Below are 16,284 nucleotides of genomic sequence, written 5' to 3'. Positions count from 1 at the left end.
TTCTCGTCCAACCACTCTAGAGTCTCTGGTATCACAACCAAGACAAACCGGAGTAGAATCAAAGGAGAAAAACGTGAAAAGAAAAGAATGGGAGAGAGGAGATCGGACTATACCCAACGAACGTGACGAAGAAAAAACTATTTTTTAGGCACGAAGAAAAATTGATGGAAACCCATCCGGCCCAAAACTTAGGTTTATGGTGGCTTGTGGGCTATAGTGTGGGCCTATTTGGCTATCTGCACTTCAACTCAAATTTTTTTTGGCTATCTGCACCAAGTCCAACCAGACATGCTGGATCCAACATTTTTTATTTTCGAGCTATTTGGCTTCGTGCGAATATTATCGGGCATGCATGACACGGTGACACGGTGAAGCACCTCTGGGTGTGGAGGAACGGCCGAATCGTCCTTTTCCAACAGGGATGCTAGATTTTCCACGTGTTCTGTTCTAATCACCCGTTGATCTTCTTGCTCTCTAATCTACACAACGGTCCTTCGATTTGAGATATGCTCTACATGAAAAAGATGCACATCAATGTTGTAATTTCATTCAGATGATCGGTTCTCAATTTCATGAACTGTAAATCTTCAATTTTCTAATGTTTGGAGGTTTTTCCGATGAACTTCAGCAAACTCCCGGTCGACTGTTTAGAATTCCTTTCACCACTAGATTCATCATGGAGTTTCACATGACTTTCTTGTTGCACATTTTCTGTTTCGACGATCGTAGACGAGTCGAGCTACATCTCTCTCGTGGACTGTACATATGCATATGTGTAGTCTGTTTTAATAACACTCCTTAATCTCCTTCACATGCTACACTGGCGTCATTGTCGATGTCGTTCCTCTCGGCCGCCTATCCCGCGTCCTACTACACTAGCGCCGGTGCCAGCGTCTTTCCTCTCGGCTTGCTCTCCTGCATCCTACTACATTAGGGCCACAATCAACGTCATTCCTCTTGGCCTCCTCCACTGCATCCTACTACATTGGCGCCGCCCTCGACGTCATTCCTCTTGTTCTCCTCTCCGGCATTCTACTATACTGGTGCCGCCACCGATGTCGTTCCTATCGGCCTCTGCCTCGGCGCGGGCACTGCATTTCTTCTCCCCGTCCTCTGTCTCAGCACCCTCCTCGTCCCTCCTCGCAGACTTTTATTCCTGCAACGATGACGTTAGCAACCGGTTCGCCGTGTCGCCTACGGGATCGCTCGCCCGCGATTCCATGCTCTACGCGTCGGACGTGGCGCCGTGGCCACCGCCCACCGCAATTGCTGAGGTGTTCTAGTGTAACTTTGTGTGTTATGTGTAGTTGTTAACTCTTAATCACATCCAGTCTATGCAACCAAACATCATGCCTATGCAGCAACCTAGCCAGCGCAGGCCACCAAACGCCACACAAAAGTTGCTTCTCTAATATATGTTGCCAACCTATATGCAGCCTACCAAACTATGTGCATAATATGGTTTTAAGCCTTGTATTTGCTGAGCCTGTCACAATTCGACCAAAGATGCAAATATTCAAAAATCCATGCAAACAACCAAAAGGACCTATATGACCTGAGAGTGTGACCAAACATTTTTTTTCCCGCTCACGAGTGAAGTGGTACCATTTTTCCTCACTGTACGGTCGTATCAAACGCGATCGAATCAGATTAGTCCGCATTGAATTCGAACAACGGCCAACGTGGGACAGTTTGGTGATGACAGGACATAAGCATTTCATCTCGTCAACCTTAATTTGCAGCCATCTTTTTCTCCCGGACAGCTGCCTTTTCCCCCTCCATTTTTTTTCTGGTGTGGAAGTCTCTGACATCCGTTGACATTGCTGCGGCTAGCACCAGTGAAAGTAGCTAGGAGTATCTTTTATTTTAATGCAGAAAAGTTAGATAGCACAGTAGACCAGACGTTGCTACAGTCTGACGAACACGGACGGGTGGGTACGTTGTGACGTGCAATCGCGCGCGCGGGGTAGCGTGTCCCCTACCACGGATCCTAGGTACGGGCCGACAGTCCGACACCGACCTACGACGTGCGATCCAGGAGGACCACGTCGGCCGATCAATCAATCAGACGAATTACTACCACGGTAATAAGGGGTGCAGTGGGTGGTGATTAACTCGCACCGCCATGGGGGCTCTGTCGGTGACCGTGTGATGGTCCACCATAGCTTCCAGAAGATTTCAAGAAACGTCTCGTTCTAGCTACTAATTTGACACGTATAGATCTTTCGTGTATCAGCACCGATCCGTAAATGGGGCTTCCAGAACACATTGATCCATTTTGTCGCTGCCAAATGCGGGCAAGTCTCACGTCCAGAAGCAGGAAAAGTAGAGCGATTAAGAAAGCAGTCGGAAGCAAATGGCAATTGGCAAGCTTACATGTGTGCATGGATGCGTGTTCGGCTGCGTATACTCAATCGGCCAGCAAGCAAGCGAGCGGAGCGGCAATCATGGCGCGCGGTAGCTCTCTCCATTTGGAGTTTTCTTGGGCGACGGGCGGATCCTTCGTGGCGAAGGAAGAGAGGAGACGGGAGGAGGCTCCCGTTACGCCCTGGTGTCGTCGTCGTGACGCCACGCCCCACGCAATGCCTCCTCGGCCGATCGGGCCCACAGGAGCGGGACCTGCGCCCCCCTTGATCCCCTGCGAGCGCCCCGCTGTGCGGCCGCGAGTGTGTTTTGTGTTCGACCGACCGAAAGTGCAAAGTGCAAAAGACGTATCCATAAATCAACTTATCCGAGGGGTGCAACGGTGCATTCATGTGTGTTTATTGCCTGTGTACTTAGGCATCTCCAACACCGATTCACCGTACGGATGTATCAATCACGGACGAGTTTGGACCAATCCACGAACATGAATACATTTTTTTCCAACCGGGCATCCTCTTTCCATTAATTTCTCAACGGAAAGATAACAACAGTTCAATTTGATCCTACAACGAACATGAATACATGAGCCGGCTATCCAACCATATTCCCTAAACATCTACGTTTTTTCCTTTTCTTTAAGCCCCTCAAAATAATTACAGAAAACAACACAATTCATGCATAAATAATTTGTAATATCCCTAGTACAACAGTAGTTCAAATGTAAATATTACATATGAGATAACCTGATGTTCAACAAGTTTTTCGAATTCATCGATTTCAAATTCAACGATACTCGAGTCACAATCGACACAAGTCATCCCACACACTATGCCCCCTGAGGGTCCAACAATGTAAGACGTAAATGCCTTCCCCTTGGTCATGCGGTACAACACGACAACATATCCGGGCTGTACAACGTGATCATTATTAAGTTGGCAACATTGAGTAATTAACAAATTGACCAACATGGAGATCAACAAGAAGCAAAACTTACAGTATCCATGGTTGACGAGCCCGTTGGCCACACTGTCTTCACTTGTGCAAGCGCACCACAAAACTTCATGATGTGTTAGAGATGGTGTACCAACGATGGGCTAGCGACTTCGCATTGCGATCATGAATCATGTGCAAGTGGTAGAGCGCGAAGTGTTTTTGCTCAAGAAACAAAGCGCACACGTTTTGCCAATACATTGAGCCCCCTTACCTCATGCTTACAAAGTCCACTGATACGACCTTCCGCGCATCGCACATCCACTCATCCTCCACCATTGAGTACCCCCACCATCATGCTTTACTCTAGAAAATAACAAAAGGTTGAACAAAAAAGCTCAAGGGCATTTGACTGAACACATACCGGGCGTGGTGACTGCCATGGACGACGTCAGCAGGGGGCGGAGGGCATCGCCTGACTATGGACGGATCCGGGGTGGACGATGGCGTAGTCCAAGGCCGGCATGCGCGTGAGTGGGGGATGCAGACGTTCGGCAATGTCTGGGTGATGGCCGGAGAGGTACAACGTGGCATCCGCCTAGGAGCGTGGCAGAGTGGAAGAAAAGTGGCCCGAGAGGGGGATTTTAGTGGGTCGGGGGTGTCGTAGTTCTACATGGCGGCGGTCTGGACTCCTGTAAAGCCCCCTGACACGTCTCCATCGTATCTACTTTTTCAAACACTTTTGCTCTTGTTTTAGACTCTAATTTTCATGATTTGAATAAAACTAACCCGGATTGACGATATTTGCAGCAAAACTACCATCGCGTTGTATTTGCGCAGAAATAAAAGTTCTCGGTATTGGATGAAACTTACGGTACTGGAATGAAGATCTACTAGAGGGGACCCACCTACTGACCACAAGGCAACAGGGCGCGCTTACCCCCAGCGCGCGCCCTGATGCCTTGTGGGGTCCACGAGCCTCCGTCTGGCCCAATTCCAAGCCTATAAATTCCGTCTTCCCGAGAAAAAAATAAGAGAAGAAGTTTTATTGCGTTTTATGATACGAAGCCACCGCCACCTCCTGTTTTTCATTGGGAGGGCTATTCTGGAATCCATTCGGGGCTCCGGAGAGGGGGATTCATCGTCGTCATCATCATCAACACTTCTTCATCAACAAATCCATGATGCCCACCACCTGGAGTGCGTAATTCCTTCGTAGGCTTGTTGGATGGTGATGGAGTTGGATGAGATTTGTCATGTAATCGAGTCAATTTGTCAGGGCTTGATCCCTAGTATCGCAAGGTGACTGTAATTCGAGGAGTTTATTGATACGTCCCAAACGTATCTATTTTTCCAAACACTTTTGCTCTTGTTTTAGACTCTAATTTGCAAGATTTGAATGGAACTAACCCGGACTGACGCTATTTTAAGCAGAATTGCCATGGTGTTATTTTTATGCAAAAATAAAAGTTCTCGGATTGGGCTGGAAACTTACGGAGAATATTTCCAGAATATATAAAAAATATTAGCGAATAGAACTACCGGAGGGGGCCACCCAGGAGTCACAAAGCTCAGGGGGCGCGGCCAGCCCCCCAGGGCGCTGATACGTCCATTTTGCATCATTTTTTCCTACTGTTATTTATAGTGTTTTATGCAATATAACACTTTGTGGAGTAATTCTAATGCCTTTTCTCTTGTAATATGCAAGGTTTACAAAAAGAGGGAGAATACCGGCAGCTGGAATTCTGGACATGAAAAAGCTATGTCACATATACCTATTCTGCACATCTCCAAATGAGCTGAAATTTTACAAAGATTTATTTTGGAATATATTAAAAATATTGGAGGAGGCCACCCAGGTGCCCACTAGGCACCAGGGCGCGCCTACACCCCTAGGCGCGCCCTGGTGGGTAGTGGGCTCCCTAGTGATAGAGGCGAGGGTGTCCCGATCTTTCGATGAGATGATAACTATCGAGTTGGTGGAGACGACTTTGACGATCCGACTACAAACGTGCACGACGTTGCGCCTTAGCAATTGCTAAACCAATCTCCCAAGGTTACTGACGATGCTGAAAGCATGATCAGCCTGACCACGAAGGTCTATTCCTGCAAGCAATCGAAGAACGAGCAAGAATATGATAAAGCAATCTGAATATTCCTAATATATATGAAGTATTGATAATAGTGAGGATTCGGAAGCGGTCTTGGTCTGGTCGTAAACGAAGTACACAAAGTTGCCTTGGCTAACTTTTAACTAAATAAATCCCCAGGAAAAAGCTACTAGATGGATCTACTTATATAGGAGCAAGGGGTGGCGGCCAAGGAGGTGGGAGGACGTCCCAAGGCAGCCTAAAACCAACCCTAGGTCGTACAAGGCTCATGGGCCCAAGTGGAGGTGATGCAAACACCTTTGGACTTGTAGTTTGACTTGGATTCTGCTGCAACGTCAGATTGTTTCGTCCATAACTCAACGCTCCGGACGAATTTGAAGGTGAATCCAATTGTGTTGGAAAGTGCACGAAATCTACTTTCCAACAAAAAAGAATCACCCAATTCGGAGTCCGTATGAAAGAGTTATTGGCGTTTTGAGTCAGGCATGTCTGTGCAGTCCGAATCTGAATCCAGAACGTGAGAGACTTGGACTCTAACTTCTCTTGGCCCAAAAGCGACGTGAGAGGACTTTTTGAACAACACATAAACTTCTCTTTTTCCCTGATCTTCATATGTGGATTGTACAAATATCCCATACACCTACAATTAGACATGGCACAAAAGTCTGTGAAGTATTTTTGTCCTGGATGACATAAATATATTATTGCATAGTTTGCATTAGAAATCACCTCACAAATATACATGTATGCAATATTTTTGGTCGTATCCAAGGTAGTCATGTCCTCATCATCCTCCCCTTCTTGAAAACAAAGCCGTCCTCGGAATTGCTTAATTCGAAATGTGGCTAACATAAAAGACAAGGTGTACATGTTGTATATGTATATGTCATCCATTTTTACTTCCCTTGATTTTTGCACATATGACACATGTATACATGAGTAACTTTCATAGTTTATAAAATATAAAGCCAAAATATTATCGCAAGAAGTAGAAGACATGAAAATATTGCAACTCAGTTTGCACATATAAGTGAAGCTCTTATTCATATCAAAAGATTGACAATGTTCATCATTAAACCATCCTAACATTGGTGAATAAACCTTACTTGCATCAAATTTACATGCTACAACATGCTTAAATAAGCAAACATGTAATAAGTCATTGGTCACAGAATCATTACCAAGATTAGAGGTCATATCAAAATGATTAAACATATGTTCTTTTACATCAATAGTTAATTCAATGGGTGCACTCAAAATTGTTGGTATTTCAGTTGTTTGATCACATGACGCATTCATGACAGTAACACAGTTCTCTAAAATAGGTGGTGTGCCCAAATCAATAGGTAACTCAACACATGATGTATTCAAGTTAACTAGGCATGCATCATTCTCATGTGAAAGTGAAAAATCTGTACCATTGTCATTACCTCTTATGATCAACTTAGATGATGTAGGCACTCTCGGTGGTGATGTGTCACATGGTGGAGATGATGTAGTCCTCGCAACAACGGGTGTGGTTGTCATAGTATGCCTAGTAGTTGAAGAAACATCTGTATCAACACTTGGAATGTGCACCGTGCACTTGTTCTCCTTGTGGGCAACACGTCGTTTTATTTCTTGTTCAGCTTTGCAAGCAAGACGAAACAAATGGTCCATAGGATAACACTCTTCATGAATTAGTATCTCTTGAATATCACGGTTTAATCCTCCCCAAAATCTATCCATGAAATCTTCTTCACTTTCTTCTAAAAATGAGTGCAACAATGTAATTTGTAAATCATCACAATATTTTGTTACCGTGTCAGTCCCTTGTTTTAAATGTTGTAAATTTTTAATCACGCCACGAGTATAATAAACATCGACGAATCTATCTCTCATGACAAGTTTTAAATCATCCCAAGTAGTAGGTATAAAATCAGGGTTTAACCGACAATATTCACTCCACCAAACTAAAGCAAAGCTACTGAAAGTACTAACAGCAGCTTGAAATTTTTCATGCTCATCAAAATTATGGGAAGCAAATATAGCATTTATTTGGTATTCCCATTCAATATATAAATCAGGCCTAAAACAACCAGTAAATGGTGGCATGGAAACATTACCCTGATTATGTGCATTCTCATGTTGTTGCTCCTCTTGTGACGGTTGTTGTATTTTCTTAGGTGATGGCAAATCTCCCACGATCGATGAAGCCCAAGAATTAACAACTCCGGAACCTGCCATAGTTAGTAGAAACCAAGAAACAAAATTCGAAAATAATGTTCCTATGAACTACTAGGATATGGTTGTAAAACGGTCACAGTATAGCAAATATCAATATCTTACAAGTTCTTACCATGCAGCAGGTGGTGACAGGCAACCAGCGGTGTCAAATAACTCCAAAGATTGAGTAAAGCGATTGCCAGGGGAACATACATATACACGGTGTAGAAATATGTGGAGCTTGGAAGGCTTGAATATATGGTATCAAAAGATTAGCAATAATCAATTTAGAGATGCAATGTTGAATAAACGCTCAACGACGGTACTGTGCTGGTCCTAGGCTAGACCGGAACTAGAGACACGAGCCTAGAACACTAATGAGGCCACGGCGTAGCATAACTAGCATCAATAGAGGATATGAATTAGCTCTGGACAGCAAGATAAAAGTGAAGATCACAATAGCAGTAAAGATAATGATGTGAAACAACTGCCAAGCAGGATATCCCAACAACTTTCTCTCAAACTTTTCTCTGGAAAACTTTGTGCCAATTTTCTGATAATTTTTCTCAAGAATGGCACTGACTCAAGCTTTCAAATGCAAAAAGAATCACTCAATTCCGAGTTGATATGAGGAGTCAAAAAAATTCTAAAACTGGCCTGAAAAACTGGAACAAGTTGTGTTGCGAACTTCGGAGGGCAAAAAGACCTATTTAGAAGCCGATTTTGAGGTGCCAAATATTGAACTAGCCTCTGAAACTATTTAGATGCGGCTCATCGCTAGCTTTCATTTGAGTATTTGAGGAGCCAAAACGGACTTCGTATGAGGAAGTTATGCCTGTTTTACTGAACAGTGCACAAAACAGATTCCAATCCGAATTCAACTGCGAGATTGAGTCTAGATAGATCTGAATTTTGTTTTTTTCTTCTCTCTTTTCTTTCCTCACACTTTTTTCTTTTTCTTTGTCTCTTTTTTTCTCTGGCTGTTTTTTACTTTTTCTCTCTCTTTTTTTTCTCTGTCTTTTTTTTCTCTCTCCCTCTTTCCAAAACAAACTAGATAAGATGCAGATTGGATCAAGCGAAGATGTGAACGATCTCAACAATGATTATGACAATGAACGATGGGTAGAACATGCAGGAAATTGATGGATGGGTGGTGGACAGTGGAAGGGATAACGATGCAACGACGGCGTGACTAATATGAATAGAACTCGAAACTCTAAACGAACTAGACACTAAGACCAGCAACTCGACACGACGATGCAACCGATAATTCAACTATGCAAGTAATGAAAAGAAAATTATAAAGGCTCAGACTGGCTTGGACAAAGGATGAATAGATCTAACTTTTTTGTGCTTTTTTCTTGGACAATAGGTAAGAAAATAAATCTAATATAGGGATAACTGGAAATTCTCACCGAGCAACCTGAAAACTGATACCACTTGATAGAGGCGAGGGTGTCCCGATTTTTCGATGAGATGATAACTATTGATTTGGTGGAGTCGACTTTGACGATCCGACTACAAACATGCACGACGTTGCGCCTTAGCAATCGCTAAACCAATCTCCCGAGGTTACTGACGATGCTGGAAGCACGCCCAGCCTGCCCACGAAGGTCTATTCCTGCACACAATCAAAGAACAAGCAAGAATATGATAGTGCAATATGAATATTGCAAATATAGATGAAGTATTGATAAAGGTGGGGATCCGAAAGCGGTCTTGGTCTGGTCGTTGGACACAAACGAAGTACACGAAGTTGCATTGGCTAACTTTTAACTAAGCAAATCCCCAGGAAAAAGCTACTAGATGGATCTACTTATATAGGAGCAAGGGGTGGCGGCCAAGGAGGTGGGAGGACGTCCCAAGGCAGCCTAAAACCAACCCTAGGCCGTACAAGGATCATGGGCCCAAGTGAAGGTGATGCAACACCTCTGGACTTGTAGTTTGACTCGGATTCTGCTGGAATGTCAGATTGTTTCGTCCATAACTCAACGCTCCGGACGAATTTGAAAGTGAATCCAATTGTGTTGGAAAGTGCACGAAATCTACTTTCCAACAAAAAAAGAATCATCCAATTTGGAGTCCGTATGAACGAGTTATTGGCGTTTTGAGTCAGGCATATCTGTGCAGTCCGAATCTGAATCCAGAACGGGAGAGACTTGGACTCTAACTTCTCTTGGCCCAAAAGTGACGTGAGAGGACTTTTTGAACAACACATAAACTTCTTTTTTCCCCTTATCTCCATATGTGGATTGTACAAATGTCCCATACACCTGCAATTAGACATGGCACAAAAGTCTGTGAAGTATTTTTGTCCTGGATGGCATAAATAAATTATTGCATAGTTTGCATTAGAAATCACCTCACAAATATAGATATATGCAATATTTTTGGTCGTATCCAAGGTAGTCATGTTCTCATCACCTAGCCCACCTCCAGTGCCCATCTTTTGGTACATAAGGTCTTTTAACCCATAAAAATAAATAAAGGGAGGACTTTCGGGGCGAAGCGCCGCCGTCTCGAGGCGGAACTTGGGCAGGAGCACTTTTGCTCTTTGGTGGAGTGATCCCGTCGGGGATACTTCCCTCTGGGAGGGGGAAATCGAAGCTATCGTCATCACCAACAACCCTCTCATTGTGGGAGGGCCAATCTCTACCAACATCTTCAACAGGACCATCTCATCTCAAAACCCTAGTTCATCTCTTGTGTTCAATCTTTGTATCAAAACCTCAGATTGGTACCTGTAGGTGACTAGTAGTGTTGATTATATCTTGTAGTTGATGCTAGCTGGTTATTGGGTGGAAGATTATATGTTCATATCTATCATGATATTCAATACCCCTCTGATCTTGAGCATGAATATGTTTTGTGAGTAGTTCCTTTTGTCCTTGAGGACATGGGAGAAGTCTCGTCATAAGTAATCATGTTAATTTGATATTCGTTCGATAATTTGATGATATGTATACTGTGATTCCCTTAGTGGTGTTATGTGAACGTCGACTACATGACACTTCGCCATCTTTGGGCCTAAGGGAATGCATTGTGGAGTAGTTATTAGATGATGGGTTGCTAGAGTGACAGAAACTTAAACCCTAGTTTATGCGCTATTTCGCAAGGGGATGATTTGGATCCATATGTTTAATGATATGGTTAGATTATATCTAAATTCTTCTTTCATAGTTGTGGATGCTTGCAAGAGGGGTTCATCATAAGTGGGAGGCTTGTGTTGGGAATCGTTGCATGGAAAACAAAAAATTTTCTACGCACACGCAATGATCTATCCATAGAGATGCATAACAACGAGGGGGAGAGTGTGTCTACGTACCCTCATAGACCGTAAGCGGAAGCGTTTCACAACGCGGTTGATGTAGTTGGACTTTCTTCGTGCTCCACTGATCGAGTACTAAACGTACGACACCTCCGAGTTCTGCACACGTTCAGCTCGGTGACATCCCTCGTCTTCTTGATCCAACAAGACGTTGACGAAGTAGATAAGTTCCGTCAGCACGACGGCGTGGTGACAGTGATGGTGTAGTGATCCGCGCAGGGCTTCGCCTAAGCACCGCGAGAATATGACCGGGGGTGTAAACTGTGGGGGGGGGGCGCTACACACGGCTAACAATTGATGTTATGTGTTCTAGCCGCCCCCTCCCCACATATATATAGGTGGGAGGGGAGGAGAGGCAGCCAGGGGGCGCCCCAAGTAGGATCCGAATCCTACGTGGGGTTTCCCCAAGTGACCCGATTTCTTCCCGGTACGTCCCAAAACACTTCCGGTGTCCAAATACCATCGTCCTATATATCAATCTTTACCTCTCGACCATTTCGAAACTCCTCGTCATATCCGTGATCTCATCCGGGACTTCGAACAACATTCGGTCACCAAATCATATAACTCATATAACACTATATCGTCAACGAACGTTAAGCGTGCGGACCCTATGGGTTCGAGAACTATGTAGACATGACCGAGACACCTCTCCGGTCAATAACCAATAGCGGAACCTGGATGCCCATATTGGCTCCTACATATTCTATGAAGATCTTTATCATTCGAACCGTTATGACAACATACATAATTCCCTTTGTCTATCGGTATGTTACTTGCCCGAGATTGGATCGTCGGTATCTTCATACCTAGTTCAATCTCGTTACCGACAAGTCTCTTTACTCGTTCCGTAATACATCACCTCGCGACTAACTCCTTAGTCATTTGCTTGCAAGCTAATGATGTGTATTACCGAGAGGGCCCAGAGATACCTCTCCGATACTCGGAGTGACAAATCCTAATCTCGATCTATATCAACTCAACAAACACCTTCGAAGATACCTGTAGAGCATCTTTATGATCACCCAGTTACGTTGTGACGTTTGAAAGCACACAAGGTAATCCTCCGGTATCCGAGAGTTGCATAATCTCATAGTCGAAGGAATATGTATTTGACATGAAGAAAGCAATAGCAACAAACTGAACGATCATTATGCTAAGCTAACAGATGGGTCTTGTCCATCACATCATTCTCCTAATGATGTGATCCCATTATCAAATGACAACTCATGTCCATGGTTAGGAAACCTTAACCATCTTTGATCAACGAGCTAGTCTAGTAGAGGCTCACTAGGGACACGGTGTTTGTTTATGTATTCACACATGTATTTAAGTTTCCGATCAACACAATTATAGCATGAATAATAAACCTTTATCATGATTTAGGAAATATAATAATAACCATTTTATTATTGCCTCTAGGGCATATTTCCATCAGTCTCCCACTTGCACTAGAGTCAATAATCTAGTTCACATCACCATGTGATTTAGCACCCATAGTTCACATCGCCATGTGACCAACACCCAAAGAGTTTACTAGAGTCAATAATCTAGTTCACATCACCATGTGATTAACACCCAAAGAGTACTAAGGTGTGATCATGTTTTGCTTGTGAGAGAGGTTTAGTCAACGGGCCTGTCACATTCAGATTCGTACGTATTTTGCAAATTTCTATGTCTACAATGCTCTGCATGAAGCTACTCTAGCTAATTGCTCCCACGTTCAATATGTATCCAGATTGAGACTTAGAGTCATCTAGATCAGTGTCAAAGCTTGCATCAACATAACTCTTTACGATGAACTCTTTATCACTTCCATAACGGAGAAACATTTCCTTAGTCCTCTTTAAGACACCTAAGGATAATTTTGACCGCTGTCCAGTGGTCCACTCCTAGATCACTCTTGTACCATCGTTGCCAGCTAAGTGTCAAGACACACATCAGGTGTGGTACACAGCATTGCATATCATATAGAACCTATGGCTGAGGCATAGGGAATGACTTTCATTCTCTCTCTATCTTTTGCCGTGGTTGGGTTTTTAGTCTTACTCAATTTCACACCTTGTAATACAGGCAAGAACCCCTTCTTGGACTGAACCATTCTGAACTTCTTCAAATCTTATCAAGGTATGTGTTTTGTGAAAGTTCTACTAAGCATTTTGATCTATCCCTATAGATCTTGATGCTCAATATGTAAGTAGCTTCACCGAGGTCTTTCATTAAAAAAATTCTTATTCAAGTATCCTTTTATGCTATCCAGAAATTTTATATCATATCCAGTTAATAATATATCATCCACATATAACATCAGAAATGCTACAGAGCTCCCACTCACTTTCTTGTAAATACAAGCTTCACCGTAAGTCTGTATAAAACCATATGCTTTGATCACCTCATCAAAGCGTATATTCCAATTTCGAGATGCTTGCACCCGTCCATAGATGGATCGCGGGAGCTTGTACATTTTGTCAGCACCTTTAGGATTGATAAAACCTTCTGGTTTCATCAAATACAACTCTTCTTTAAGAAATCCATTAAGGAATGCAGTTTTGACGTCTATTTGCCAGATTTCATAATCATAAAATGCGGCAATTGCTAACATGATTCAGACGGATTTAAGCATCGCTACGGGTGAAAAAGTCTCATCGTAGTTAACCCCTTGAACTTGTCGAAAACCTTTTGTGACAAGTCGAGCTTTGTAGTCAATAACATTACCATCAACGTCAGTCTTCTTCTTGAAGATCCATTTATTCTCAATGGCTTGCCGATCATCGGGCAAGTCCACCAAAGTCCATACTTTGTTCTCATACATGGATCCTATCTCAGATTTCATGGCCTCAAGCCATTTATCAGAATCTGTACTCATCATAGCTTCTTCATAGTTCATAGGTTCGCCTTGGTCTAGTAATATGACTTCCAGAACAGGATTACCGAACCACTCTGGTGCAGATCGTGCTCTGGTTGACCTACGAGGTTCAGTAGTAACTTGATCTAAAGTTTCATGATCATCATCATTAGCTTCCTCTCTAGTTGGTGTAGGCATCATAGGAACGAATTTCTTTGATGTGCTACTTTCCAAATTGAGAGAAGGTACAATTACCTCATCATGTTCTACTTTCCTCCCACTTACTTTTTTCCGAGAGAAACTCCTTCTCTAGAAAGGTTCCATTCTTGGCAACAAAGATCTTGCCTTTAGATCTGTGGTAGAAGGTGTACCCAATTGTTTCCTTTGGGTATTCTATGAAGACGCACTTCTCCGATTTGGGTTTGAGCTTATCAGGCTGAAGCCTTTTGACATAAGTGTCGCAACCCCAAACTTTAAGAAACGACAGCTTAGGTTTCTTGCCAAACCAAAGTTCATACGATATCGTCTCAACGGATTTAGACGGTGCCCTATTTAACGTGAATGCGGCTGTCTCCGGTGCACAACCCCAAAATGATAGTGGTAAATCGGTAAGAGACATCATAGATCGCACCATATCTAATAAAGTGTGATTACGATGTTTGGACACACCATTACGATGTGGTGTTCCTGGTGGCATGAGTTGTGAAACAATTCCACATTGTTTTAAATAATGGCCAAACTCGTAACTCAAATATTCGCCTCCGCGATCAGATCGTAGAAATTTATTTTCTTGTTACGATGATTCTCCACTTCACTCTGAAATTCTTTGAAGTTTTCAAATGTTTCAGACTTGTGTTTAATTAAGTAGATATACCCGTACCTACTCAAATCATCTGTGAAGGTCAGAAAATAACGATACTCGCCGTGTGCCTCAATACTCATCGGACCGCATACATCGCTATGTATTATTTCCAATAAGTCATTAGCTCGCTCCATTGTTCCGGAGAATGGAGTTTTAGTCATCTTGCCCATGAGGCATGATACGTCCATTTTGCATCATGCTTTTATATCGATATTTATTGCATTATGGGCTGTTATTACACGTTATGCCACCATACTTATGCCTTTTCTCTCTTATTTTACAAGGTTTACACGAAGAGGGAGAATGCCGGCAGCTGGAATTCTGGGCTGGAAAAGGAGAAAATATTAGAGACCTATTCTGCACAACTCCAAAAGTCCTGAAACTCCATGGAAGTCATTTTTGGAAATAATAAAAAATACTGAGCGAAGAAAATACCAGAGGGGGCCCACACCCTGGCTACGAGGGTAGGGGCGCGCCCTACCCCCCCGGGCGCGCTCCCTGCCTCGTGGGCCCCCTGGCAGGCCTTCGGTGCCCATCTTCTGCTATATGAAGTCTTTCGTTCGAGAAAAAATCATAAGCAAGCTTTCGAGACGAAACACCGCCGCCACGAGGCGGAACCTTGGTGGAACCAATCTAGGGCTCCGACGAAGCTGTTCTGCCGGGGAAACTTCCCTCCGGGAGGGGGAAATCATCGCCATCGTCATCACCAACGATCCTCTCTCCAGGAGGGGGTCAATCTCCATCAACATCTTCACCAGCACCATCTCCTCTAAAACCCTAGTTCATTTCTTTTATCCAATCTTTGTATCAAAACCTCATATTGGTACCTGTAGGTTGCTAGTAGTGTTGATTACTCCTTGTAGTTGATGCTAGTTGGTTTACTTGGTGGAAGATCATATGTTCAGATCCATTATGCATATTAATACTCCTCTGATTATGAACATGAATATGCTTTGTGAGTAGTTACGTTTGTTCCTGAGGACATGGGAGAAGTCTTGCTATTAGTAGTCATGTGAATTTGGTATTCGTTCGATATTTTGATGAGATGTATGTTGTCTTTCCTCTAGTGGTGTTATGTGAACGTCGACTACATGACACTGAAGGAAATATGCCCTAGAGGCAATAATAAAGTATTATATATTTCCTTATATCATGATAAATGTTTATTATTCATGCTAGAATTGTATTAACCAGAAACATAATACATGTGTGAATACATAGACAAACAGAGTGTCACTAGTATGCCTCTACTTGACTAGCTCGTTAATCAAAGATGGTTATGTTTCCTAGCCATAGACATGAGTTGTCATTTGATTAACGAGATCACCTCATTAGGAGAATGACGTGATTGACTTGACCCATTCTGTTAGCTTAGCACCCGATCGTTTAGTATGTTGCTATTGCTTTCTTCATGACTTATACATGTTCCTCTGACTATGAGATTATGCAACTCCCGTTTACCGGAGGAACACTTTGTGTGCTACCAAACGTCACAACGTAAATGGGTGATTATAAAGGTGCTCTACAGGTGTCTCCAAAGGTACTTGTTGGGTTGGCGTATTTCGAGATTAGGATTTGTCACTCCGATTGTCGGAGAGGTATCTCTGGGCCCACTCGGTAATGCACATCACTATAAGCC

The sequence above is a fragment of the Triticum aestivum genome, chromosome 1D (genome assembly GCF_018294505.1).
Source record: "Triticum aestivum cultivar Chinese Spring chromosome 1D, IWGSC CS RefSeq v2.1, whole genome shotgun sequence".
NCBI classification, from domain to species: domain Eukaryota; kingdom Viridiplantae; phylum Streptophyta; class Magnoliopsida; order Poales; family Poaceae; genus Triticum; species Triticum aestivum.
Note: the sequence above shows the minus strand (reverse complement) of the source record.